The 27896-nt window shown below is 43.3% G+C and overlaps 1 long non-coding RNA gene across 1 annotated transcript; it reads left to right on the forward strand.

The window, feature by feature from the left end:
- The first annotated feature begins 1335 nt into the window (after nt 1-1335).
- Nucleotides 1336-21984, forward strand: LOC136389036 (uncharacterized). The gene is made up of 3 exons (XR_010748239.1): nt 1336-1481; nt 18439-18475; nt 21780-21984. It is a non-coding gene; the product is annotated as an uncharacterized lncRNA (long non-coding RNA).
- The last annotated feature ends 5912 nt before the right edge of the window (nt 21985-27896 follow it).

The raw sequence follows: 27896 nt of genomic DNA on the forward strand, positions 1-27896 counted from the left end.
GTGAGGGAGGAATTAGGGTGTGGCCAGGAAGATGGGGGAAGTTCCTTGTTGTTTGGAGGGGAGTGTGTGGTGTAAGATAGCACATGGTACATCTGGAGGTCGGGCTGTGAAACATTTACCAGCACACCAGGGAAGATGAAGTTTAGAGAGCAGACAAAAGCCAGATCATGACAATTCTGTATGTCATGCTCAGGAGGCTGAGCTTTATTCTGAAGGCTGTAGAGTCATTGGAACATTTAGAACGGGGAAATGCTCAGATTTCTATTTCAGAAAGATAAACTCGGAGGATGGATTCAGGGAAGAAGACCAGTTCAGAGGCAGCTACAGTGATTCAGGCAGAAGATGCTGAGGTGGGTGGGAGGGGGATGTGAACACATTCCAGAGATACTAAGGGCATACAATCCCCGAGACCTGTGGCCAAATTGGATACATAGGGTGCTAGGGGAGGAGAAAAGAACATTTCAGGCTTGGGCAACTTCGGGGATGGCAGAGATTCATCAAGGTAGAGGGATGGGAAGGTAAGCAGGTTTTGAGGATGAGGATTATGAGACGTGTCTGAATGTGCTTTATTTCTCGTGTGGCATTTATTGTATCTGGTTGCATTTTGTCAGTGATCTTTTCATGTGCTCTGTTCTCTCCCCAGGTAGACTCTGATCCTTCTGGGGTCCTGGGCCATATCAGCCAACCTGGGTGTGCCCCGGTCGGTGCCTTTAACTCGTTACCACCCCTTGCAAGTTCACCTAGCTACACGCAAGGACAAAAAGCCCAAGCTAAGCCTGCTGGCAGCTGCAGCTAGTATGGTCTACATGGTTGAGCATGGCAGAAACTTTGAGCCGGGGCACAATTTTGCCCCAAAGATGGGTTTCTCCCAAAGGATGGGAAGCTGAGCTCTCGAGGTGACCTTGCCCCTTCTGGGAGGGAGGACCTGTCTCCTAGGGGCAGCAGAAAGCTGCAGGTCAGTGAGGGTGACCACCAGGCCCTCACAGTCCCTGCTTTCTCTGCGGAGTCCCATAAATCCTCCCGTTGGGAGTAATTCCCTCTGCATCCAGAGAGCCCTCTGCGTTCCTGAAATCGGCCAAGGCAGAGTGTACAAGGGTTTCTGAGAAAAGCGACCGTGGTCTGAGTGTGATCCCTGGGTGTTACTGTACACAGAGAAAGCCTTTTTCTCCCCTCCCCTGAATGGTGTTCTTTGCTCTCAAGTTAACTCATGCACTGGATTTGGTCCAAGTACATTTTGTTTCTTGATTTCCAGCCAGGCTTCTCTCCGTTGTGGCACATTCCCCTCTTCACACCCCTCCTTCCTCTGTCCCTTCCTTTCTTTCTTTCTTCCTTTCTTTCAAAAAATATAATTATTTCATCTTTTCCATGTGACTGAACGGATACAGGGGAAAAGCCACTGGCTTCGGCTGGCCTTCCTGGGACTGAGGCCCGCGCGACCCTGGACGTCGGGCCCCTCCCCCCTCGGCGGCCCGCATGGCAAGGTATGTCAGAGCCACGGAGGCAGAGAGCACGTGAACTCTGCCCCCTGCCAAATGGCTTCCAGATGTGTGACCTCCAGCCTCCCTCTGTTCCCCGACTGTAGCCCTGCCAACATCCATCTGCGGATCTCTGAAGCACAGGAAACATGAAAGGGTATCTTTTACCACATCTGCTCTCTCTCCCAAGCTCTCCTCTATCTCCTCAGACTGTGCCCTATATTTCGTCTTCCATTTCCAACACATTCATTAAGGAATTGCTGCTCACCTCTCCGTGGCCCGCGGATGCCAGTTTGTCTGTCTCCCCCCAGAGCCTGCTCTGGGCTTTCTGGACAGTTGACCAAAGCCCCCAAAGAATCATTATAGGCGCAGACTGGACTTGCCCCAGGAGAAAGGAACTGAGTTTTTGCCGTTGGGCTGGTGCCAGTTCGCAAGCTGCAAAGGGAGATTTGGGCCCTAAGGAGGGCACAGCAGAGCCCTGAGGATGAAAGCACAGGTCTCCACGGAGAGTGTGCCGGTGGCACATCCTCGAGGAGGGGAGGCCTTTTAGGGCACGTCTCTTGCCATGGATGTTTAAGGTTTGGGGAAAACAAACAAGTCAAGTTTTTGTAAAATGGAGATATTTAGGTGCAGTATGAGTCCTTTGCTTCCCTCCACCTCACCATCCCCTGGGGTAAGGCACCAGTTCTTTTTTTTTTTTTTTTTTTCTCGAAAAAGAAGCACTTTATTTTATTATTATTATTTTTTAACCTTAAAAGGTTTTATTAAGATACAATTCACATACCATACAATTCACTGATTTAAGGTGTACAAGTCAATGGCTTTTAATACAATCACAACATTACAACCATCACCGTGGTCAAATTTAGAACATTATCCTGAAAAGAAACCCTGAACTCCCAGCTATGACCTTCCAACACCCCCCATTTCTCCCAGCCCTAGGCAATCACTGCTTTCTGTCTTTATTGATGTCCCTATTCTGGATAGTTCATGTAAATGAAATCATATAAAGTGGTCTTTGTGACTGGCTTCTTCCACTTAGCATGTTTTTTTTTTTTTTAATTATAATTTTATTTTTTTAATGGGGCAACATCAATAAATCAGGTTACATATATTCAAAGATCAACAAGTCCAGGTTATCTTGTCTTTCAATTATGTTGTATACCCATCACCCAAAGTCAGATTGTCCTCTGTCACCTTCTATCTAGTTTTCTTTGAGGCACCAGTTCTTTTTCTTTACTTTTTATTTATTTTATTTTTTGGTGAAAGGAGGGGAGGCAGAGAGACAGACTCCACATTTGCTTCAACTGGGATCCACCAGGCAAGCCCACTAGGGGACAATTCTCTGACCGCCTGGGGCCGTGATCAGCAATGGAGCCTTTTTATTTATTTATTTTTTTTAGCACCTGAGATGAGGCCATAGAGCCATCCTCAGCACCCAGGGCCAACTTGCTCCAATTGAGCCATGGCTGCGGGAGGAGAAGAGAGAGAGAGAGAGAGAGAGAAGGGGAGAAGCAGACGGGCGTTTCTCCTGTGTGCCCTAACCAGGAATTGACCCAGGACATCCACATGCCAGGCCGACACTCTACCACTGAGCCAACCCACTAGGGCTAAGGCAACTGTTCTTAATGTAACTCAAAGAGGGAGAAAAGAGAGATCCTTTTTGCAAAATAGAGCAGAAGATTTTTACTGAGGCACACACTCTCACAAGAAAAATGATTTGATTGTTGCATGAATAAATGTTTGATTTTCATTCTGCCCTTTATCCATATGGACCCTAAACTCGCTCTCTAGCTCCATACCAGGGGACGTGGAATAGAGCCAAGTGAAAAATCTGGGAGAGGAAGAGAGGGTCACAATGGAAGGAAGCATGGAGTGGAAAGGGCTTATGGGCTCAGAGGCCTGAGAGAGGAATAGGTGAGAGGTCCCTACCGACCCGGGACCTGTGTCCAATGTGCAGGCCAGCCTGGAAGGCAAAAGAGCTCCCAGGGATTAAGAACTGCTACTGATTATTCCATCAGGGTAAGCCTAACATGGTTTACTGAACCCTGGGTCAGGCTGCCCTGGCTCTGATTTGAGGGGCATAGTAGAGAGTAGGTGACATTCCCACTCTGCTTTAACAGTCCCAAGCACCTCAGGCTTAGGCTATCAAGTGAAGCCGTAAGATTTGACTGGGTTGTTGCAATAGAAGCCTCCCTCTTTAAAACCAACCAACCAACCAACCAACCAGTATTGAAATCTCATACTTCAAGCAGGGATCTCTCCAGAAAACAAGGGAAGGAGATAAAGTTGGCTCTGAAATTCCTTTCCTTCTACCCATATTTTTATGGGGCTCCCCCAAAGACATTGGGACAGTAGCTTCTTCCTAAAGAAGAGCAGAATCTGTAGATTCTTTAGAATCGGGCAGGTGAATAAACGGTAAATACATCTTTTTCTTCTGAGTGAGAACTTGACTTTAGGTTAGTTCAATAGTATAGCTCTGTTACTCTGGCAACCTCTTAAGGGTAGGCTACAAACTATATTTTCTGGCAACACTGCTAATGATAAAAATGGCCCCTACTAATAAATTGTGTCTAGACTTGGAGGAACTATATGGAACCATGCTTTGCTGAGGACACCATGCTTCGGGCTTCCCTGAACTGAGTATAGTGACATTTTTAAGAGGTGTTCCTTGGGGGCCATGAAAGCTACTTCTAAGGAGTTGTTATGGGACATAGTATTGGCTCCTTTGGGAAGTATGAATTTCAAGCCAGGTTATCTTCCATTTTTTCCCCGTGTGGAGCTCATCCCTTGTACCCGAGCCATCCCTCAGGAGCAGTTAGAACTGCAAGGCCGATCCGGGCTGATCACATGCTGCGGGACTGTCACTGAGGGAAGCCCTGGAGCTGCTCTGCTCACGGCCTTAAGTCCTGCCCTACAGCCTTCTGTATAGACCAGCCACAGCCTGGAAATACCTTGACTTGAGAGTCTAGGTGAGGCTAAGTAGACCCTCTGAATGGGGGTATAGAGGGTATATAACTGACTTCCTGTTAATGTGTTACTCCTTTAAGGGGTGATTACCTTTTACAAAGATAGAGTAGTGGGTGGAAGACATACTGAGGGATCCATAAACCTTTCCAGTGTGTCTCAAATCACACTCACACTCATAGGGCACACCCTGGCTTTAGGATGCCACAAATGATGCCCAGGAAGGAAATGGGTGGTATCTGATTTTGCTTTGCATGTACCTGTCACCCCAAACTGTTGGAGCTGTGCAAATCTCAATGGCCTACCCCTTAGCCATTCTTACCATAAGGACTCTGGCGTCAGTATTCCAGGAAAAGTGTGAGGGATTTCCATCTTCTAAGTTTGTCTATCCCAATTATAAACTCAGTGGAAAAATAACGATTAGTTCCACCATGAGATGGATTTGGGCCAGAATTTCACTTATCCCCTGTTCTCTACACTTTTCTAACCAGAGAACAGTAGTAGATGCCATTTGTAGTTTCTTAGTAATGTTTTAAGGTTAGAACCCACACACATTATTTCTTGAAATATCTCTGTATTCTTCCTTTCCTGATACACATTTTTTTTTCTTTCTGGTAAGTGGCCGTAGGTCACTTAGGGGAAGACCTGTGGGAATGTTTATTAGACATACTTGTCATGGACTTGCAGGGATTGTCTTTAAGGAAACCCAGCTTCCCCTCCAATCAGTGAGGTCTGGGTCTGTGAATTCACTTAACTGGAAACTCAGGTGGAGGTCCATGATTTTTCCATTGTAACATCTGAATTCAGGTTTCTGCCCTCTAGCTCTTGTGTTTATTTATTTGTTTTGTTCTTATTTAAAAAATAAAAGTCAAGAAACACTACATTGGTGTCCATCTCTGTTACTTCTCAGAATTCTATTAGAATCATCACGAGCTTAAAGCAAAGCACTGTCAGGTTGTACCTGTGTACAGCTAATCAAGACCAGGGTGTTTGCTGCAGCAGTATTTAGAGTAAGAGGTGGAAGTTAAGAAGATTTGAAATGAAACACAGATGTGTCTGATACACCTAGGTCAGGAGTCAGATTCTATGCTGGCCCCAGGTGCTTACACTTCCTGGCATTGTGTAAGCCCACCTTTTAGCCAATAGAATATGGCAATATTTAGTAACGAGCTTCTGACCAATAGCATAAAACAACATTGAAGGATGTCACTTCTATGGTGAGGTTACCAAAATTGGGAGTCCTGTCTTGCTAGAAAATTTTCTCTTTTGTTGGCTTTAATGAATCAAGTTGCCATGTTAGGGAGAACCATATGGAAAGGAATGAAGTGTGGCCTCCATCCCACAGCCAGCCAGTAACCAGAGCCTTCCTTCCAATAGCCCCAAGGAACGGGATTCTGCCAATAACCAGGTAAGTGAGCTGGGATGTGGATCCTTTCCTCACTGAGCTTCAGGTGGGACCCTCACACCGTCTGACACTTTCCACAGCCTTGTGAGAGACTGAAGCAGAAGTCTAGCTGAGCCATTTCTGGGTTCCTGACTCACAAAACCTGTGAGTTAAAAAATGTATATTGCTTTAAGATGCTACATTTTCGGGCTATTTGTTACTAGGATGGTGAACAGAGTTGGTCTGCCTGGAAGTTATGAGTGTCAGTAAACCCACAGTCCTGTATTTGTCATGCAGCAGTGGGTAACTGATACACTTAGTGGATGTCTTTTCTCACTTATGCTGGTGTATCTTCCAAGGTGGATTCCTAGAAGTGAGTTTTAGGGGATCTAAATGGTGAATTCTTTCAGAATTTTATTAGTTATTTCCAAATGCCCCCTTGTGGGAGTTGTACCATTTTGTACTCACTGAATTGGCCGTGTGAGAGTGCCTGTTTCTCCCTGCTCTCTGAACAGTTTGTTCCCATTATGTATTTGGTTGATACTTATATTTAATATTTATTTGATTATAAGTGTAAGCTGGCTCTTCTTAACTTTCACCTCTTAAACAAATACATTTAAACATTAATTGCCACTAATAAGATTAAAGTTCATGATTTATACTTTATTTATTCCTATGAACTCATTTCACTAAATTCACAAAATGAAACGAACCTAACTGAATTCAGTCAATCTATCATGGACTGGATGCGTGTTTCCTTCCTCCGTCACTCGGTTTCCTGTAACTGGTTGACTGAGCCTCCATTTCAGTCAGTCTTTTGCTACATCATGAGTAGAGTTAGCCCAAATGGCACGTTAAACTTCAGTATTGCACTAAGGTACCAAAGGAACATGTGATGCAGTAGAAGGGAAGAAAGATGGTGGTTTGAATGGACCCCTTTGTGATTGCAAGGAGATTTGACAGATTTGAATGTCTATGTTCTCAGGCAATTAACTCAAGGGAATAAACATGGCTGGGTTAGGAAGCTGATGAGTTGGAGAGCATAAGCCCTTTTTGAACAATCAGCGCCAGCAGTCACGTGAGCAAAGGCACGGTGTTAGCATTACAGTTTTTCAAGATAAACTGAAATGATAGTTTTAGGAAAATATTTAGTTGTGGCCATTTAAAACACACAAAAAATACAATATTGCAGCAAAAACACATTGATGGGACAGGTTTGGTCTGTAGACTGCCACTCTGGGGTTATGGGAATGTGTAGAAGAAGTGAAAAATGAGTCAGACTTTACTGAGCACCTGGGTCATTGTTTTCCACCTTATCCAGGGATAAATGTATTATCAACCTGATTTAGCAGATGAGGACACTGAAGCTCAAGAAGGTTACGTAACTTGTTTAAGGTCATATAGCAAAACTGTGACACACCCACCTTCAAGTCTTTAGCCACCTAAATCCTATTTTTTCCACCCTCCCAGACCAAGGTCAGTGCTCTGCATGGTTTGACTGCTCTTCTAGTTTTTCTCAGAGAATGTTCCCAAGCTGACATTAAAGTGCAATTGAAGTGACTCCTGTTCCTCTCTGCTTTGTTAGCCAGTGACATGAACTGGACAGACGCGTTTACATGTACAGCTGTGTGAAGTGACCTGGGGTGGCTCCCTGGGCAGTGCTCCATACAGCCCCTTCCTTTGTGTGTGCACAGCAGCTTCCTTTCACCTGGAAGTGCATGCAACAAAAACCTGTCAGTCTGGATTTCCCCTGTGCTGGTTTAAAACCCCCGTTTCAGAAACATTATGGGGGTGAAGGAAACTCAAACGAGGGTCATATTAGACTAGGGGCCCAGTGTAGATGAGCTTTTCAGCTCTATGTTTTGTACCTGGCAGAGCTAGAGACCTTGTTTATCATGCCCTTTGTTGATGGCCCTGGCATTCCCCAAACTGCCCCCCCCCCCCGGTCTATATGGGAGTGTGAATGGAGGACTTGTAAAGCAGTATGAATGGGGCTCTTATAAACAGAAATGAGCCCCAGAAGCTGGTCCTGTTAGTGTGGAAACCTGCAGAGGCTCTTATTATTATCATTAGTTATTATTAAAGTATTATCATTCTTTTTTGCTATTTTATAGATCTTTTAGTCACTTTAATTGGCAATTCTATTCTTTACCCAATTCTGGGACTTCACTTTTTTTTTTTTTAAGAGTTTAGGACTTGCACTTCTATACCTGTTTTGTAGATTTAACTGTGTTCAGTGATCAAGAGAAAATTACCTGAATTCTTTAGAGTCAAAATAAGTTAACCTCTGCAAAGTGCAAAATTATGTATTTTAGTAAGGAAGTGTGTTAATGTTCTTTGAGTACATGGGGTAGTAATATAAGAAAATGGGGATATTAGTCATTTGGATGCTAAGGTAACTTTTTCCCCATCTGCAACAAGTAACAGGACTGGCGACTCTTTTTATACAATTCTGGGACATAGAGTGGTATGACTTAACAAGTTATATATTGCCATTCATTTTCAGTTTAATTGAAAAAGGAAAGAGTGATGATTAGCAGATTAAAATAATAGAACTCTTGTTCTGAGAAAGCTAAACCAGGGGAGACATCAAGCTATCATCTTTAACTTTTCATTTTCAGCTTCTTTTTAGTTTTTAGTATCACGTTATAAAGTTCATTAAATCCTTGAATCAGGAATTGCTTTTGACTACTATGAATAGAGGCTCAAAGTACAAGTGACTTTAACAAAATAAAGCCCTCACCCTTTTTCCTTTCATATAAAACAGGGGCAAGCTGTCCAGGACTCGTCCAGCAGCTCCATGGTCACTAGGAACCGACTCTCCTTCTATCTTTTCTGCTCCTCCTGCCTTAATGCGTGCCTTCTATGTTCAAGGTCTCTACGCTGTCAAGAGATGGATGCTGGAACTCCATCCATCATTTCTGCCTTGCAGAGCTCAGAAAGAGGGAAGGAAATGGATAAAGGCACTTGAATCCAAGCTGAATTAACTTCATAAGACTTTTCCCTGAAACATTCCCCAATAATCTGCTTACATCTCATTGGCCCCCTGTATCTATAAAGGAAGTTTGGAAAGGTGGTTTTTCTGCTGGGCACATTGCAGTGTCACACTGTGTAGCTGTCACTAAGGAAGAAAGGAGAATGGCTGCTGGGTGGGCAAGCAGCAGCCTCTGCTGCAGCCACTGTGGCTTCACTTCCTGCTCTGGGCAGGCCTACTATTTGGGTGTGATGGGGAGGACAGGGGGAACAGTCCACAGAACAGGCTATGTTGGTCAGTATAACCCAGGAATAATTCACACAGGGCCCACTTCTGTTGTGAAGTTAGGCATGTCTGCCCATATCCTTGTATTACCATATCATTATAATGTGGTGTATTGTTTTCCTGTGGCTGCTGTAACATTACGTAAACTCAGCGGCTTAAGGCAACAGAAATGTGTGGTGGTGTTTTTTTCTACAATTCTGGAGGCAAAAAGTTCAAGATTGATTTCACTGAGCTGACAGGGCTGTGCTACTTTTGGGGACTGTCAGGGAGAATCCGTTCCTTGCCTTTTCTAGCTCCTGGTGGCTGCCAGCAGTCTTGCGCTTGTGGCTGCATCACCCCAACCTCCAGTTCCATCTTCACATCACCTTCTCATCTGTCTGTCTCAAAGCTGCCTTCCTTCATTTTAAAGATACATGGATTGCATTTAGAACAGATTATCCAGGTTAAGCTCCTCTTAAGATCCTTAACTTAATCACATCTTTTGCCATATAGGGTAATATTCATTGGTTCTGAAAGTTACAATGTGTCCATATATTTTTGGGGGGTCACCATTCAGCCTACTACATTTGGGGAATAAATTGCCTTGTCTGGCATCTATTAAATCTTTTGCTGGTTGATAACCCAGCTAAGATGAGGTCTTTTTTCTCTCTGAATATATGAAAACATGTTATACAAATATAATCAAAATCATACAAAGAACTAGATATTTACCTTCTCTCATATGTTAACATTAATCAGTGTTAAAATGACTTTCACCTACTTGACTTTGTGTTTTTGTGTGTGTGAAAAAAATTTGTTTTCTCAATTTTTAAGCATAAGGTTTACTGAGATATAATTTACATACAGTAAAATTCACCCATATTAGGTGTACAGTTCCATGACTTTTGACAAACGTATATACTCATGTAATCCCACCAAACTCAAGTTCTACAATATTTCTATAGCCCCAAATTTCTGTCATGTCCCTTTTAGTTAGTCCCTTTCCCCCACCACACTCCCTAGAAGCAACTGCTCTGATTTCACTTCTTTAGATTTTTGCCTTTTCAACAACGTCATAAAAATAGAATCGTAGGATGGAGCCTTTTATATATTATATATTTTGCTTAAAATAATGCTTTTGCGATTCACTCATGTTGTTACGTGTTATCAGTAGTTTGTTCCTATTTTTTACTCCTGAGTAGCATAGTATTTCAATATATAGATGTACCACAGTTTATCTCTCTCCCAGCTGATATTCTTCTGGGTTGTTTTTAGTCTTTTGTTTGTTTTTTACAATTATGAATCAAGATGCCATAAACATTTACTTATAGTTTATTTTGTGTCTGAACATGTATTTTAATTTCCTTTGGACAATTACCAAAGAAAGAGTATTGCTGGGTTGTATCGAAAATGTATATTTAACTTTCTAAGAAATTGCTAGAGTGTTTGTTCCAAAATGGCGGTACCACTTTTAATGCCCACTTGACAAAATATGAAGGTTCCAGGGGCTTAGCATCCTCACCAGTCCTTGGTAATGCCAGTTTTTTTGTTTATTTACATTCTAGTAAGTGTGTTGTGGTATCTCAATGTGCATTTACCTAATGACTTAAGGTGTTGAGAGTCTTTTTATGTGCTTCCTTGCCATCTGTATCTCTTTGATGAAGTTTCTCTTTAAATCCTTTGCCCATTTTTAATTAAGGTTGTTTGTTTTCTTATTAAGTTATGCAAGGTTTCATGTACTCTGGAAAGCAGGCCGTTATCCTATCTACATTCTGCGCACGCTTTCTCACAACACGCGGCTTCTCTCTTTATTTTCACCACTGTCTTGTATGCAGCTGAAACTTAATTTTTATGAAATCCAGTTTTGTCATGTTTTTGTGTCCAATCTAAGAAATTTTGTCTAACCCAATGTCTTAAAGATTTTCTCCATCTTCTTCTACAAATTTTATAGGCTTGGGACTTTACACTTAGGCCTATGATCTATTTAGAGTCAGGCTTTGTATGTGGTGTGAATTATATAGTGAGTTTCATTCTTTGCATATGGATGTGCAAACTTTCCAGCATCATTTGTTGAAGATTTGCTTATCTTGGCACCTTTGTCAGAAATCAATTGACCACTCATGTGTGGGTCTATGTCTGGACTCTATTCTGTTCTCATGAGTGTGTTTATCTTTCCCCCGGTACCACAGGGTCTTTTTTTTTTTGGACAGATAGAGAGGGACAGATAGGGACAGACAGACAGGAAGGGAGAGAGATGAGAAGCATCAATTCTTTGTTGTGGCTCCTTAGTTTCCTAGTCTCCTTAATTGTCCATTGATTGCTTTCTCATATGTGCCTTGACTGGGGGGGGGGGCTATAGCAGAGTAGTGACCCCTTGCTCAAGCCAATGACCTTGGGTTCAAGCCGGTGACCAAGGGGTCATGTCTATGATCCCACGGTCAAGCCAGTGATGCTGCACTCAAGCTGGTGAGCCCACACTCAAGCTGGTAACCTCAGGGTTTCCAACCTGGGTCCTCTGTGTCCCAGTCTGGTGCTCTAACCACTGCGCCACCACCTGGTCAGGCCCACACCTTCTTGATCATTGTAGTTTTATAGGAAGTCATGAAATTAGGTATGAAAATTCTCTACTGTGAAATAAAACACACACACACATGTACACACACACACGTACACACACATACGTCTCTGTTCCCAGATCCTGGTACAAGGCTCCTAAAACCCTTGTGATTTCCTGAGTGATAAGGGCACTGGGAGGATCTTTTCTTCTAATATTTGGTCTTTGACCCTGGTTCCCACCCAAAGCCCTGAACCCCTCAGAGTTCCGTGGGGGATAAGACTGTCTTTTGTTCCAATAAGGTGACTCTGAGTGGGCTCCAGGGTCAGGGCTGGTCACCAAAAAGACCAGCTCATGATTAGAAGCTTGGAAATTTCAGTCCCCCATTCTCCAGAGAGGGAGAGGGGCTGCAAATGGAGTTACTGATAACATGCCTGCGGGATGATGCCTTCATAATAACCCCACAGGTGTGGGGTGCTGAGAGAGTCCAAGCCGGTGAGCCTGTGTGGGCTCTGGGGTGCCTGGAGAGGGTGTGTAAGCTCTGCGCCTCCTACCCGCCTCACCCTGTGCCTCGCAGATGTCTGGACTTTTCTTATATCGTTTACCACATTGCTTTATAGTAAATTATAAAGGTAAGTTTCCCCCTGAGCTTTGTGAGCATTCTAGCAAATTATCAAACCCAAAGAGAATGTGTGGGACTTCCAATCCTTTGCTGGTCAGTCAGAAGTACCGGTGACAGCCTGGGACGTGGCATCAGAAATGGGGAAAGGGTGCAGTTCTGTGGGACCTGACGCTGCTATGCCCAGGCAGAGGGTGTGGGATGGCATTAAATGAGGCATCACACAGCATTGCAGAGGATTGCTTGGTGTGGGGCAGTCACACGCATCTGGCGTCTGAGTGTTCTGAGTGTGGTTGTAATGTGAGCGTAAAGGAGACACAGGAGAAGCAAGGTTCTCTGAACAGCCACCTTTTTATTTTTCAAAAGTGTTTTGATTATTTCAGATCTTTTGCTTTTCTATATTACTTTTAGAATCATCTTGTCAATTTCTTCAAAGAAGCCTTTTGTGATTTTTGTTGGGTTTGCAATGAAATTATACCTTGTTTTAGGTAAAATTGGCATCTTAACAATATTGAGTTTTCCAATTTCTGAACATGTTTTAGTTTTCCCTTTACTTAGATATTGTAAATCAACTTAAAAATTCAACTTATAATTGTTCACATTTTCTAGTATATAGAAATAACACCTCCCCCCATATTGGCCTTATCACATTCACTAATTAGTTCTAGTAACCTGTTTGTTTTTTTTTTTTCAAATTATTTAGGACTTTCTATGTAGATAACCGTATGTCCTGGATATCGAGGCAATTTTATTTCTTCTATTCCAATCTGGATGCCTTTCGTTTTCTCTGTTGCCCCGCTGCACTGGCTGGGACCTGTGGTAAGATGCTGAGGAGGAATGAGAAGAGAGGACATTCTTGCTTTGTTCCCAACCTTAGAGGTAAAGCATCTATTCTTTCCAACTGAGGATGCTGTTAGCTGTCGGTTCTCCGTATAGATCCTTTATCTGTGAGGGAAAGTTTCTTTCTAAGTTTTCTGAGAATTTTATCTTAAATGGATATTAAATCATATCAATTGTATTTTTACATCTGTTGAGACGATGATATGGATTTTCTTCCTTAGTCTTCCGATATGATTGATTTTTGAATTTGAACCAACCATTCCTTCCTGGAGTAAATCCCATGTATATTGTTCTACTGATAGATTGCTAGTTCATTTGTTTGTGTTCTGTTAACTTCTTTCAAGGATTTGTGTCCATGCTCATGAGGGATACTGGTCTGTAGTTTCCTTGTAGCATCTGTGTTGGGTTTTGGTATCAGAGTAATGCCGTTCCCCTCCCCACCCCATTTGCATTAGTAATTCTATATGCTTCTAAAGTAGTCTCAAATTGATTTTTGTATTTTATTATAATGCCCAATCCCTTTAATCTCTAAATATATCACTAGGATCACCTCCACCAAGTCAGCCTTTCTGTGTATATGCCTTCTTCTCTAATACAAATATAAAAATGTACCACAAATACACATGCAAAAATATGAGCTGTATCTTCCTATCAGTCAGGCCTAATTTCCCTAAATATGCCATTAGCAGATGGCGAGAATGGTGTAGTGGGAAGAGTGGTATTTGTGTGAGAGTTTAGGATTCCAGTCCCCGTTTTGCTTCCTATTTGCCACTGTTGGATGAAGTCTGGGCTCTAAAAACTGTGTTTCAATGTCCTTTATGCTCTTTGTGCCCATCTTTCTTACGCCATCCTATAAGGGATTAATATTTTTCCACTGAAAGGTGAGGAAATCAAGGTTTAGAGAGATTAACTAGCTTTGCCAAAATAATACTCTCAGTGGGGACTTGAAGAAGTTTGTTCCATCCATTATGTCAGGCCTCCTCTGGCCCAGCATCACGTCAGCGCCCTAAGCCTGGGAGCTCTCTCCAGGCAACAGAGCCGAGGAGGCAAACCCAAGGCGGCCTGGCCAACTCCCGGCAGCGTCTGCATGCTGTGCTCTGTGAGACAGAAAACGGTGAAAAGCAGGTGGCAGAATCCTTTCCTGTTAGTCTCCTCTTTTCAACCCAGGAGGTGATGCTCCCTTCCTGGGCGCTGGTAGAGCTCAAGGGAATTACCTAGCAGACTCCCCCAGCCCACCCAGCATACTCCTTTAGGCCCCATTAAGGACAGAAACCAGGGCAGGAAGCAGGGAAGGGGGAAGACTAAAGTAGTTGAAAAGTGTGTAGCAGCTCAGTGGGTAGAAAGGGGGCCTGTGAAGAGTGTGTCTGGGGGACAGGAGCATTCAGTGGTCCCTCTCAGGTCTCTGTTATGCCGTAAGTGTAGCCTAGGAGCCCAGGAGCACTGAGTGCATTTCTGAGCATCCTGAAATATGTCTGCTGCACTTCCTACCCACAGGGAACCAAAGGGAGCTCTCGCAGGTAGAAAGTATTTCCTGGGGCAAGGGCAGGATATTGGACACGGTGGTCATGGAGTGGGGTACCTGCTGAGGAGGAGGAGCTGCTCAGGGAGAAGCCCCCATTTTTTTCACCATGCTGTTCCTGTGCTCCTTTCTGATAAGGCTGACTCGATGTTGTCCGTCCATGGGGCCTGTTCATCTCAGACTTAGGAAGGGCTAGAGATAGCATGACTCCTGTTGCTAAGGCCCATCCCATTGTTGACGACCTCTCATTGTGTATCCATAGCCTTTCCTACCTCGGTCACCTGCAGCCACCAAGCGCACTGGACACTTTCTAGTCCTGATCTCCCTTGCCCCACAGTCCCCATCCCTGTCACTTCTTCTTACCTTACCCCCTGCTCTGGAGGCACTGAGGCCCCAAGTCCCAGTACTGGCCCTCTGTCACATCCCTCTCACCCCAGTGTCATCTCTGCCGTATTTCATCCCTGTGCATCCTAACTGCCAAGATCTTAGTTGCTGAGAATTGGTGGTGTTCACAGTCCTACAGTGGCTAGACCCAGCCACCTCCTTATTTCTTCAGTAGGAAAAAGAAACTATTTTCTGATCACATGAAAATGTGAAAATGAAGAAAAGCATGAATGGAAATAAAAGTCATCCATATCAAAGAGAAAAAATAAACAAATCAAAACAGAACATGAAAAAGTCACCCATATCATACCACCCAAATATAACTGATGCTAATATTTTGTTGCATTTTCTTATTTTTTAGTTTTTTCAAATAAATTCTACCATCAAGGTTTGTATCTTGTTTTGTCACTTAATATCAAGAGTACTTTTCTCTGTCTTTATCCTTTAAAGGTAAGTTATTAATGGCTACAGTGTAGTCTATCATATGGGTGCAAAATATTTTAGTTAGTCGACCATTGATGGACATTGGATTGCATACAGGATATATTCCTAGAGGTGGGATTTGTTTTGGAAAATTAGGATATTTAAACACTTCTCATCTATGTATATAGAGGGACAAATCCTTTTATCGAGAGGTTGTCCTGGTGGCACTCATAGCAGAGCTACCTGGGAATGCACATCTAACCCCGTTAACACGTGTTTGGTTCTGTTCTTGTCTTTGCCAGTTCTACGGGTAATAAAGTGAAGTCCCTTGAATCAATCAATTCATTGATCAATCATGGAGTGTTTATGAGTCTCAGCTCTGCGATTTCCTATTTGTATAACCTTTGGCATCGAGCCCCTTTTTCCATAACAACAAGACGGTCACTTTAATAGTACTTCCAATAGAATGGGTAGTCATAATAGCTTCTTTGCTTTCATTTTAAGGTACTTTTGATGATTAAGTGAAATAAAAAATGTAAAAAAACCTTTATAAACAATAAAGCCCCATCCCGGTCTGTTGAGGCTGTCACATGGATGCACCCCTTCCTCTTCAGGGAAGGGGGTAAAAGGAGGACATGGAACATAATTCTTAAAACTGAAGAAATTTAAACATCGCTGTTGCTTTACATGTGGCGTCATTGCAGCCGCCATGTGTCCAGAATTTCCTGACACTACTCTCTCCCACCTGAGAATCCCGTGTATCAGACATCGTGCCTCAGTGTCTGGTTCAGAACTATATTAATCACAGCCGTCAAGCCTGTTGTGCAGCAGTTTACAAACCTCACTGAGGCTAACAGGCTTTGGGTTTATTTCTGTAATAATGTTTTCTAGTTTTGAGAGATGCAAAAGGTTAGTTGTGTATATGTATTACCTCTTCTGATTTTGCTGAGTCTGAAAGCTAGGCTGCGTGTGTGTGTGAATATCTATGTCTGCATCGACGTTTTTAGCTAGTCACAATGCCCTCCCTCCTTTTGAGAATAGTATTCATACGATCAGTTTTATTTTTCCCTCCTTTGACATAAAGTTGATTTTGAATCACTTAAATGCAGAGGAGTGCCTTGTCTCAAATCTTTTCTCAAAACATTTTTTATTAAAATTAAAATTTTTTTAATTTATTAAAATTTTTTCTCATTTATTAAAATTTTACTTTTCAGAAACTTGATCCAGCCAAGTGAAAATCTTTACTCTTAGCCAAAAGTTTGTTCCCAAATTGATATTATCCTATAGTCTAATCCCAAAAGAAATAGGGTTTTTTTTTGCTGAAGATTAAGGGTCTATTTTTATAAAGCATTTTCATTAAGAAAATATGAAAATATTGTTTCTGTGATATTTCTGATTGGGAAGCAAGTTTAACCAACTTTGCTTCCACCTAAGCAGGAATACTGAGAGACACAAACATTAGTCCCAGTACCTCCGCCTCCATCCTGTGCTTTCTCAGATACAGAGGCACAGAGCTGATTTCGATCAAGTGTGTGATCTTAGGATACATAAGATTTTAAATTAGTAAATCATTAAAAATATACTACTTGTGTGCCAGCTTCTTCCTGGTCATTTCTGAAGTCAACAACAAGCAGAAACCTCCTAAGTTGTGTTTTTAAGGGTCTGTTGATCTGACTGTACCAACATAAACATAAAATCAAACAGGAGTTTCTAGCCTCAGGGAATGCACCTGGATTCTGAGGCCTCCTTGGATGGGGATTCTGGATACTGGATGGGAGGCTGAAAGAAACTGGGTTCTACCCATTGCTGCTCACCCCTCTCCTATCTCTTATCTCACCCCTCTTTGAACAGTGAGGGGTCCTGCATCCTTCTCTGAGGAAACTGAGGGTCCCAAGATGGGCTGGTATCCAAGGCCAGACAGCCCCCACCTCACACGCAAACCTGTCCCCTCCTTTGACTCTGCCCAGGGCCAAGTGGGACCCAGATGAACTAAATACAGAAAAAAGGTTTTCAGTAGGTAATTTACTGAATATATAACTCAAAGCGTAGGCAAACCAACAATATCCTGGTCATGCCTCATCATTTCTGCTCAGGTGCTGCCAATGGGAAGAACAGAAAAGCTTGTGTTAAATCACGACCTGTGGTCTGTGACCACCACAATATTACCTGGTCTTGACCATCTCCTACCGGGATACTCTTTTGGGTGAACCCGATATCAAGGCAAGAAATGAGACTAATGTGCCCCTGGGAGGCTTTGTGAACTACAACTCATAGAGTTTTGGCTACAGTTGCTGCCAACCCTCTCATGGCCGACTGAGCCATGGTTTTGATAGAAAAGTGTCACATCCCTTAGGTGGGTGCAGGGCGGAGAAAAGTTGAGAACAACATTGCTGGTGGACTTTATACTGCTGTGGTCTTGTGCTGATTTGCCTGGCAGACTAGCTTATTCTCTGTACGAATCACTTTTGACCAGAGAAGCAGAACTGGTAGAGACAGACATCACAAGGGACAGACTTAAGTGGTGGCGAAGTTGAAATCTATGGGCAGTCTGGGAGCGAAAATCAGGATCGAGTTGGAATCCCACCGGCACAGGCTGGCTTTGCAAACAGGCAAGGAGGGAAGCTCCGGCGAAGAGAGAGCAACGATAGACCCCTGATCCTGCTCAGAATACAGCTCAGACAATGCCCAGCATTTGTAAAATAAATTGTTTAATTGCAGTTGACATAATATTATATTAGTTTTAGGTGTACAACATAGTGATTACACATTTATATAACTTACAAAGTGATCACCCTGATAAATCTCATCCCTATCTGACACCATACATAATTACTGCAATATTATTGACTGTATTCCCTGTGCTGTACTGGACATGCCTCTCGTGATTCTGCAACTACCAATTTTTACTTCTTAACACCTTCCCCCCTTTCACCCATCCCTCTAACCCTCCTCCCATCTGACAACTGTTCTCTATATCTATGAGTTTGTTTCTGTTTTGTTTGTACATTTATTTTGTTTTGTTTTGTTTTTTTTAGATTCCACATATGATGCAATCTAAGTGCCCATCAATAGGTGAGTGGATAAAGAAGAAGTGGTGCATATATACAATGGACTATGACTCAGCCATAAAAAAGAATAAAATCTTAACCATCTGCAATGACATGGATGGACCAAGGCTTCTTTGAAGGGCTTCCTTCCACTGATTAAGTCAGGCCTATCAAGATAAACTTACTTAAAGTCAACTGATTAAAGACTTTAATTAGACCCACAGAACCCCTTCCTAGCAGTGCCTAAATGAGTGTTGAATAACTGGGAGAAGGTGTGTGTTTGCTGTAAAATATCTTCTGCTCTCCCTTCTGTCCCAGTAGCTTAGCCTAGTCAGTTTGATATACCGTATTTTTCACTCCATAAGACACATCTGACCATAAGATACACCTAGGGTTTAAAGGAGGAAAATAAGAAAAGAAATATTCTGAACCAAATGGTGTGTTAAAATATTTAATAAAATACCATATTTTTTGCTCCATAAGACGCATGGGCATTTTCCCCTCCACTATTGGGGGGAAAGGTATGTCTTATGGAGCAAAAAATACAGTAAGTAATAAGAGAATCATCACTACCTCCCTCTCTTCGTCCTTCATTCCTTCTCCCCTCCAGGGATCTCCAAACTTTTTACACAGGGGGCCAGTTCTTTGTCCCTCAGACCATTGGAGGGCTGCCAAATACAGTGGTCCTCTCACTGACCACCAATGAAAGAGGTGCCCCTTCCAGAAGTGCAGTGGGGGCTGGATAAATGGCCTCAGGGGCCGCATTGCGGCCCGCAGGCCGTAGTTTGGGGACGCCTGCCATCCACCTTTTCTTCCTTTCTTCCTAAAGAGATTAGCAATTTTAGAATTTGAGACTTAGAATTCAAGCATTTCCGAAGTGCAGACCGGCTCTGTAGGGTGCTTGCTGTGGCACACAGTTGTGCTGTCAGCTAGAGCTCTGTCGCACATGTTCTCTGTGTGGAGTGCTCCTTTGGTCTTGTCCCTCCATCTCAAGAAGCCAGTTCATCCTCAGACTCAAGGCCCTGGCTCCTCTGTGTGCTACCCTCATCCCTAGATCATTCCAGGCTGGGCTGCCAGGTCCAGGAGCACGGAAGGCAAAGATTGATGGGATTGGAGAACCAACACTAAGCACTCAGAAGAATGATTTTAATATGGAAACCTCCGCCCTGGCCAACTGTGCACATGGAGCAGCCACAACAAACAGGGCTGCAGACAATGGCCATTGTGCTGACTTCACAGCACACACAGATGCAGCAGCTTTGAGACTCATTGTAACAAAAGGACAACTGGAACTTGTTGTTGGCAAACAATCCCACATTGTCTTCCATCAGTCCTCCCCAAAGGGATGACATTCTCCCAGCTCTGTGAAGCACTGAATTCTTGGGTGTGAAGTTCGGTGGGACAGTCAGTAGATAAATGCCAATGATCTCAAGATCCAGATGTGGCTGATACTCAACCTGGATATTAAAAAACAAGGCGGCATTAAAATGGTCAGTTCAAGTAATGTTCATCTTGGGAAGGTCCTTTTATCACTAGGCAAGTCCAGAGGTCTGCCCTGGGGTATGTGTGGATTGTCTGACAGATCATTCGGCCCAATGCCACAAACTGGGAGACATTTACCTCTCTTTCCCGCTCAGTGTTCATCTGATGTAATTACACATTTGTGCAAATACAGCCTGTCATTTACCATGAGATAACGGAGCCCAAGCAGCTTGAGAGCAGGGGTTGAAAATGCACACATCATTTACTTTGATGGCTGTACCACCTTGGAAATGATCGGAAGGGTCAGAACCCCAGGACAGAGGAGTTTATCCCAGGCCTCAGCAGCCAAGAGAGCCTGGCCTCTGGGTTCTCTGCCTTGGTGAGAGCATCTTTAATGGAGAACACAAGCCTCTTTCCTCATGGCCCCAGGAGGAGGCCCCCAGAACGGTTCCCTGTTCTTTACTCTTTGCCTGTGTGATCTTAGAGATGGGCAACTTCTCTGTAAAGAGCTAGACAGTGAATAGCTTAGGCTTTGGGGGCCATATGGGCTCTGTTGCAACTATTTAACTGTCTTTGTAGCATAAAACTTGGCCACAGAGAACATGTAAATGAACAAGTGGGGCTGTGTTCCAATAATACTTTATTTGTGGACTCTGAAACATTCTGAAATTCATGTGGCTTTCTATGTGTGATAAATTTTTTTAATTGATTTACAAAAATGTACAATCCATTCTGAGCTTGTAGGTTATACTGAAATAGGCCATAGGATGTGAAACTTTGTCTCAAAGCATCTTGGGATGCCACTTGGAATTTGGGCTCCTTCCCATCATAAGGGCTTGACTTTTGGTTAAAAGCCCTAGACTTGGCCCACAATACCTCTGTTAATCCAAATTCGGAGGGACCCGAATTATGGAAGACAGAAGCAAGGTCCGTCGTTTACACATTAAAGCTTTATTGTCTAGCTTGGCCAAGCGGCGGGAACTCCGACAGAAATCTGACGGAGAGCGCGCCGGCCCTTTGTTCTACTTAGTTTTTATAGTTTTGTAAGTGGGAAGTACAGAAGCAAAAATTGCAATTAGGAGCCCCTTACCGCTATTGGTTATAGTCATATGTCCTTTAACATGATAGGACCACGTTCAATTTGCAAACCATACATCATTTTGGAGAAAACAAAATTTACAAGTCAACACAATGGTAGGAAGATATCTCTTTACATATTAAAAGACCTTCTTATATTTTCTAGTGTTCATCCGCCATCTCTCTGTCCAGAGTCAGATGTATTAACCACATGCATTTACATAAGAGAGGTAGTTTCCGTGGGGACAAATGCCCGCAAATGGCTCATTGCTATAAGAAAAGGTTTATTTTGGTTTTTCCCTTCCTGCACCTGGCTAGCCATTCACTCCTTTCCCCACAGGTGTGGTGGAATGTCAGGGAATCTATGCTTCCTTCCCTTTTCATTTACAATACAATGGCAAGAGCCATCCTAGTTATGCTAATCACACAGCACAGAGACTATTCTCACAATTTCTCTTAACCCAAATTAATAAAATGTTCTCCAAGCCTCCTAAAATATTAATATTAATTCTGTAGCCTTTGGTACTTTACAACACCTGTGGGTGAAATAGCTCAGTGGCTCCTCAACCTCAACCTGAGTTTTCTCATCTGCTCTCTGAAACCAGCCTCATTTACATTGCAGCCCAATGTAGGAATAATCTAATGATGAAAACCCCCTGCCCAAAACAAAACAGCAAAGCAAACCATGAATTTAATTTTCAAACATTTTGATTTCATCTTTCATTTTTCTCATCTCCATTGTGGTTTTGAGACATTTTCTTCCTGCTTAGCCACCTGTACCGAGAGTCGCTGATTTGGAGAGCTGGCATCCTTTCAATGAGATAAGCCTGCCACTTCGATGTCAGAGTGTGAGGAGTCCCTGAGTGTCCGCTCGCTGCCGGAGCTGCCAGAGGGCTGTCTCAGCGCGGCCGAGTGTGCAGGGGGCCCACTGAACAGCACCGTCTGGTCCATCTCTCTGCTCCTGTCCCTGCACAGAAGAACACCTTTTCTCAGATGTCTTTTCATTTTTACTGTGATTTATTGCTTTTGTGGAACTTTAAATGGAAGAAATACTTCTGAACAGCTATGTGTCAGTCCATACTTGAAAATATAATAAGCTTTTTGGATAACATTCCTTGTGAGAATTTACGCACAACTTGTAATCTTTGTTTTCTCTGGTCTGAACAAACTTTAACAGGCTTTTGATTTTGCTCCCTCTTCTCAGAGGATTTTTGGGCCCTATGACCGTAAATAAAAGATCAATATAAACAAGAGAGGGTCACAAAGGACCCCCTTTTGCCTTTGTCGGCATTGATTCCATCCTCACAAAGGAGCTGAGAGATAAACTGAAAACAAACACTCTCTCATCTTTGGCTGAGAATAGGACTACCCCCTCACCAGCCCCAATCTGAGTTTCTCTGGCAAAGGAAGGCAGAAGGCCACCATTCAGTTCTTTTAATGCATCGACATTTGGAAAGGATTTTGGAGCACTACATGTAGTAAATTAGATTGAAAATCATAGTATCATTCTTCACTCAAATGACACATAGCCTCTGAAAATGATCAAAAGCTTTGTCAGCCACATGCAAAACCTGAGCATGCAGAGCCCTATTCCTCAGCCTGCCCTGCTCAGACACACAGCAGAGGCAGGGGTGGGGGTGGGGCAGAATGCCCAGCCAGTAGGCCCAGAGGGAGTCCAGCCCTGAGGTAGCCTAGTTGGTCCTGGTTATTATATATTATATATATAACATGCGCCGGTCTATCTTTAGGTATGTGTCACTTTGTTTCGCACTGATGGCACAACAAGCTCGTGGAAGCATGAAAGATGACTGAGGCTGGTGTGGGGATGGGCTCTAGATGCAGCGAGCTAGCACCTCCCAGGTGGTGTCTTTATAGCTAAAGCCTGGAGGGCATACGTCATTGATTCTTCCATCTAGTTGTCTCTCCCCTTGCAAGTGGGACTACAGAATGAAACAGCAAATCCTTTACTCTCCCTCCCAATAGAATTTTGAAGGATTCTTGCTGCGCTGTGCACAGAAAACCCTCATTAGCAAGGCGAGCACTTCTGACGGCAGTAAGCACTCGCACAAGGTCCAGAAATAGTACTGAGGAAAATTGCTTTTATGTAATTTTTTCTCAGAATGTCATGCTGTGAATACTTATCAGCTCAGCAGAAACAAGAGGAAAAGAAGGCTTCTTCCTGAGCCGGCAGGAGGCTTGGCTCCCAGAGCTGTGCACTGCCCAGGCCTCCAGGAGCCAGCAGCAACTGGAGGGCAGCTACTGAGGCACAACAAGGGAGTGAACGAGTGACGGGTGACGGGAAGCCTGAGGAGTGACTTCCTGCTGCACTGTCAATAGTATTGCATTCAGCACATGTGCCCCAAAGAGGCGACACTTTGGTTTGTTTTGTTTTTCTCCCAAATATAGACTCTTAAAAAATTTTAAATTGTGACAAAATATACATAACATTTATTTTTAAACCATTTTAAGTGTATAGTGTAAGGACACTGAGTCTATGCACCATGTTGTGCATCCATTACCACAGCCCATCTCCGGGACCCTCTCATCTCTGACTGCCCCTCGGTACTCCTTGCACAATACCTCCTCACTCTCCTCTCCCCCCAGCCCTGGCAACCACCACTCTGCTTTCTGTCTCTATGAATTTGACCACTCTCGGTAACTCACGTAAGTGCAATCATACAAAATTTGTTCTTTTGTGACTGGCTTATTGCACTTTGCATAATGTGTTCAAGGTTCATCCAAGTTGTAGCATTTGTCAGAATTTCCTTTTCATGACTGAATAATATTCCATTGGTGTGTTTGCCACATTTTATTTTTCCTTTCATCTGTGGATGGGCACTTGGGTTGCTTCTACAGTTGGACTGTTACCTTTTGAGTAATGCTACTACGAGTGTGGGTGTGCAGATATCTGCTCCAGTCTCTGCTTTCAGTTCTTTTAGGTATATATCCAGAAGTGGAACTGCCAAAAGCAGACCTTTAAAAAATGAAGAGGGAATGTCCTGAGGGAAGTAGTCATACAATTCATACTGTGTCAGCAGATTGGAAGAGAAGGGGCAGAGGTAGATGATTCAGGACTCTGCACCTCGAGGGACCGAGGAGGCAGTAGCGTAGGCAGCGCGGGGCAGGTCAGAGGGACGGGTTTAATCTTAATGGAGGTCAAGGTGTGGGTGAGTGGAGGGTTAGACCTTGAAGCTCTCCTTGGTGAGGCTGTAGCCAATTTAGAGGGAGCTCTGGAAAGCCGTGCAAGGCCAGGTACTTCCAGGAGCCATCCACACACACACTGTCAGGTATTCCTGCAGAGGAACCGCACCCACTCTTTTCCCCTTGGCTGCTGGGGAGGCCCTGCCACCCACTGCTCTGCCCCTTGCCCGGTGATGGTCCAGCACCAGGATGTCTGCTGGTTCCCATGTAGAAATGGAGATGGCCCCAGAGTGCGCCAGGCTCAAAGCTGCTCTGGGTTTATAAAGGGATGGGCACATTCATGTAGCTTCCTGGACTTACTTGACCCTTGGGAGCCAAATCAGACTCCCAAGTTTCACATGACTCCTAAGAGGTCCCTAGAAGGTGGTTCAGCTGGGTGCACCCTCCTAGCTGTAAGTTTTTGGGTGAGAGGGCAGATGAAGTAGACACAAGCTTGGGAATGGTCAGTCACCCTTGGTGGCCTGTAATGATATGAGACCCGTCCCTCCCTCCCCTCCTTGGGTCAGGCCCAGCCAGTGCCCCAAGGATCTGCATTCTTGTTCCATGCTGCCTCTCCCATTAGGCAATGACTAAAGCACCCGAGGCAATGACCAATCTTGGAAAGATTAGCATTCTACATACTTGGTTAGAAAAAATTTTTATGCAACTAGTGTTCTACTTTTTCCTAGAATCTTTGCCTCTCTAAGGACTAATTGTTGGTCTTGCAAAGCAAAGGAAGCAATGGATCCAAAAAATATTGGTTCACAGTAACTTTCAATTAGTACCTCCAGCCAAGTGATAAAAGATATATTACATGCTCTGAAGCTCTCTGAGAGCCCACCCAAATCCTTGTTCCTTTGCCTGTTGCCTAAAGGGCTACTAAAGAGCTCGTCTGCAATATAATAGCTTACACTTCAGGCCTGGATTTAGAGAAGATTCATTAGTCAGTGGCAGTGGGGGGTAGGGGTGGGGGTTGGGGTGGGGAAGTTTGGCCTCATGACAACTTGGATGGTTTGCTGTTGATTTGGAAAGAACAGCAGCCATATTCTGAATAGAGAGAGGGAAAAGGGGACAGAGTTCTCAGTGAATGCTGATGAGAATTAGATGAAATTGCTTCAACAAGATGTCCAGCCAGCAGTAGACAAGTCCATTTGTGAGTGTGGCGGACAGCGCGAGCACAGTCACACCCAGAAGCAGGTGGACAGGGATAACTGGGATGCCTACTTTAAGAGGTGCCAGGCAGCTCTCATCAGAATAATAATCTTCCAATAATAATAATAATAAATTCAGTCAGTATATACAACAAGGATGCTCTTGTTTAATATTCTAGATCTCTTACATTTTGCCCTATGGCCCCTATAGAGTGAGTGGCAGCAGAAGATACTGATTTCTTCTTGTAAGTTATCTTTGGTGTGAGATCTCAACAACAAAAATAGACATTTCTTTTAATGATTCACAAAGCAATGGCAAGAAGTCTGCTTTAGGAATGGAGGGAAATGGGACTTGCTTTGGCTCTGCTGTAATGCTGGCTACTCAAAACTAGAGAGATTTTAGCTATTGGTCCCTCTGCTTTCTCAATTTATAATAGGGTCGGAGTGGGTGGGAGGCAGTTGGGTTTGATGTCTTTTGCTCAAGACCCAGAGAGCTTCAAGGGTCTTGTGAACCCTATAAAATAGTTTACAATGTGTTTTAGCTTTGTGTGTATGGGCATTTTTTTTTCTTGCTGGAGAGAAAACTCATTGCTTTTGTTACATTCCCTAAAGTGGTCTATTGCTCCCCAAATGTCAAAAACTCCTGAACTGGATCCCTAAGAGTCTTTGAATGTGCACATCTTTGATTTGAACATTAATTTGGTTTATTCTGCGAGAGCTGTTACAGTGTTTTCCCTAAACCTGTATGTTTTCACTGGAATGTGAGAACACTGTCAGGTATGTGCACTAGTCCACTCTTATTTTCCTGGTCTTGGCTGGGCTCTCTGGGGAAAAATAATTAAGAAGGAAATATGAGTCTTTAGCCTGTTAATCTTCCCAGTTTCTGATTGTGCCTGTTCCTCCCACCCCTGCTGGGGCTCGAATAGCCCCAGTGTGGTGCCCAAGCAGGTTTCTGTTCTACAAGCTTTGCTGCTGGTTCCCTTTGATCTCTGCTCTAGCCCTTCACCCACATATGCCTGTTCAACATACCCTTCCTCAAATAATTGACTATAATTGAAAAGTTAAAGGGGGAACAGTCTTTGGGCAAATGAACCTTTTAATACTCCCAAGATAGCCTCTACCTCTTGTAAAGAAACATCTATTGCTAAATTATTAACCTCTGAACATGCAGAAAGAGGTGGAGATGGAGGGATGAGTTCTTTTTGAAGGGGAGAGTTCCTGGGGATGATTTTCACATCGAATGAACTTGCTGGGAACACCCACGGAAGTGGCTCATCAGACTGTTCTACCCACAAGCAGACTGGTCTTGATTTCCAAGAACAAAACTGAGTCAAATAATCTTCTCTTCAACATACACAAAATTCACTGTTTCAGAATATTTTCAACATGGATTTTGTTCCTTTGGATTTCTTGTTCAAGGAGTTTGCTCCACCCAGCAGGGAATTACCGAGTATTCAGCCCTGTGTCTTCTGCCCTGAGTGTGAACTTCTCAGTGCAGTGCCATGACCCAGGCGGGGATGGTCACAGGGACAGCATGGGCTACCTAATAGGAGTAGGGGCATGAGGGTGTTGGGGTAGGGGAGAATCTTTTGTTTATATTACCAACTGCTGTTCAGCAGACATCATTAATAGCTTTGCTTTCCTTGAATTGTGGGAAAACTGTTTCCTTGAATTGGCAAGGGACTGGCCCACTGCTAAGGCACTGGGTGAAGTGAGCTGACAGTGAGTTGCTAGGGCACTGCTGGTAAAGGTTAGCTTGTATCAGCTTTGGACCATTGCTGAAGCACCAGCTGGGGACATAATAATGAGACCTTCCTGCGTCTCTGACAAGATTTCTAATTTTCCTTTCCAGAGGGTAAAAAATTTAATTTAAAGCATTTAGAATTCTGGAAACCTTAAAATTTCCTTTCTTTCTTTCTTTCTTTCTTTCTTTCTTTCTTTCTTTCTTTCTTTCTTTCTTTCTTTCTTTCTTTCTTTCTTTCTTTCTTTCTCTCTCTCTCTCTCTCTCTCTCTCTCTCTCTCTCTCTCTCTCTCCCTCCCTCCCTCCCTCCCTTCCTTCCTTCCTTCCTTCCTTCCTTCCTTCCTTCCTTCCTTCCTTCCTTCCTTCCTTTCTTCCTTCCTTCCTTCCTTTCTTCCTTCCTTCCATTTTTTAATGAAAGCTCTTCTCTATTTAAGATATATCAAGTACACATTTTTTTTTAAAGGAATTGTTTTGTGGAGGCAAATTCATGGATTTCATTTTACACTCTTACCCTTAACGTTCCAGGTATAAATAAATCCACATGAATGCCTATGAACCCACACTTCAGTTTACTATTTTTGTGAAAAATCCCTTTCAATGAGTTTGAAAGCTGGGACAGTTCATCATTTCCCTTGCACTTAGTGATTTTTTTTTTTTTTTAGTATTTTCTCTAGAATATTTTAAGGAAAAAAATGTATAGAAACATTTTTATTCACATCACATGTTCTCAAAGTCATCTTGTGGGATGAGGTTAACTCCTGAACAGGGGCGCTTTGATAGCTAAAAATTTGGTGTTCAGCAATTTTTGCTTTTTG

The sequence above is a fragment of the Saccopteryx leptura genome, chromosome 1 (genome assembly GCF_036850995.1).
Source record: "Saccopteryx leptura isolate mSacLep1 chromosome 1, mSacLep1_pri_phased_curated, whole genome shotgun sequence".
NCBI lineage: Eukaryota > Metazoa > Chordata > Mammalia > Chiroptera > Emballonuridae > Saccopteryx > Saccopteryx leptura.